This window comes from Elephantulus edwardii, unplaced genomic scaffold, assembly GCF_000299155.1.
Source record: "Elephantulus edwardii isolate Elephantulus edwardi_28Jun2011 unplaced genomic scaffold, EleEdw1.0 scaffold00528, whole genome shotgun sequence".
In the NCBI taxonomy this organism is placed as follows: domain Eukaryota; kingdom Metazoa; phylum Chordata; class Mammalia; order Macroscelidea; family Macroscelididae; genus Elephantulus; species Elephantulus edwardii.
Window position 1 is genome coordinate 202,145 of NW_006400278.1, and position 1,811 is coordinate 203,955.

Consider the following 1,811-nt stretch of genomic DNA (forward strand, 5'->3'; position numbering starts at 1 on the left):
GCCATCCTCACACTTCCTGACACAAAGGACCCCATTGCAGCAGTCACCCTGTCAATCCACCTGGTTAAGGGTCATCCTCTCTTTCACCACAGTTCAAACATGTCAATTCTTTTCCTGACATCTTTATTTACTATCCCGCTCTCAGAGACATAGCAAGCAATCAGAAACACCCTGGCCTGGATTAGAGGCGTCTTAGTCTTCAAAGTGATATCATTACTCCTCAGTCATTTGGAAAGGTCCCTTAAGGCAGATTTTCCCCAGGGCAATGCATTCCCTTATTTATGTGTCTTTCAGAAGAGGATAAGCTAAATAAATGTCAAATCTCAAAAACAAGTATTTATGGGCATTACAAAATTCTTCAATTAGACTGAAAAGAGACTGGGGTAAATATTTATGCAGTAAATAATCTACAAGGAGATATCTTAGAATGGGATCCTTATACAGAAACTTCAACTTTTATTTTAAAAAAAAGGACAACAAATAAAATTTTCAAAAGGGTTGAGGTATGAAGAGTCCCTTTACAAGAAACACTCACCATTTTCTTCTCCATCTTCTGAAGCCTAAGAGAAGGTGGTCTCTCAAGTGAGAAAGTCACTTCAAGAGCAGGGACTAGATCAGTTGGGAAGCAAAGAAATCATGCCAGGTCTTGCCAGCATCTGCTCTCTGTCCCTGAGATCTGTCAATGGGCAAGACGGTCACACAGATGGCAAGACGGTCACACAGATGCCCAAGTGCCTGGACTGAACCAGTTCTCCACGCAACACACCTGAGACCTGAAAGGGAAGAAAGATGGGGAGGTAAGACTCAGGATTGAGTAGGCAGCGTGAAGAGGGGTCCAGTCCTGGGCATTTCTGCATGCAGAGGTCATTTTGACCAGCAGCAGGGCGGGCTCTGTCTGGCCTGCAGAGCGCACACGTGTCTTATTCATGCAGGTTTAAGGGCACCTTGCTTGTGCCAAGCAGATGACAGATCAAGGCATCTCCTTATGTCAGAGCAGGAGGAGAGCTCATTCAGAATGTGATGTCAACCACAATGAAATGGTGCCTGCATCTATCCATCCATCTAGAAATCTACGTATAGGTATACATCTATCTAGACACTATGTATTCAGACATGTATCTATCTAGATACAGTACCTGTCTAGGGATCTAAATATGTATCTCTCTGCATATGTATCTATCTAGGTATCTAAATATGTAACTCTCTAGACATCTATCTATGTATCTATCTATCTATCTACCTACCTACCTACCTAAATACGCATCCATCTAGATATATTTGCATATATAGAGATATACATACACAAATATATAGACACAAATAGATATAAACAGACATAAATATATGTATATTTAGAGTCACAGTTCAGATCCATATTCAAAAGGGTCTCAACGCTCTCAGCTGACCCCTGTCTATCTGTGTGTGGCTGGAAGCCAGCCCCTGCACGTGGACGGCTTTAAAATTGGAAAATGTCTTCTCTTGGGAGCCAGAGAAGCTGCCCCACATGAAGGACCTGGCTGAAAGCTGAGGCTTTCTCGGAGTCAAAGGGCTGTAACTAACACAAGCGGAACTGAACTTCAGGTCCCACAATCAAATGTACCATCTCTTAGCTCAAGCAGAGCACATTTAAAGCCATGAAGACGATTCCTTTTGCAACAGGCCTCCTTCCCTGCCTCGCTACCATGACGACTAATGGGGGGCGCGGAGTGTGAAGCCCTGAGCACAGCGTCCAGCCACCAGGGGACTGACCCCCACCCTGGTCCTCCATCCACACTCACGTCCCGACCCCCCGGGGACTGACCACCACCCTG

General features: G+C 44.8%; 1 protein-coding gene across 1 annotated transcript in view; it reads right to left on the reverse strand.

The window, feature by feature from the left end:
• Window positions 1-1,811, reverse strand: part of LOC102863096 (zinc finger protein 93-like) — a 26,995-nt gene that overhangs the window by 8,653 nt on the left and 16,531 nt on the right. The gene's annotated exons all lie outside the window — the stretch shown is intronic.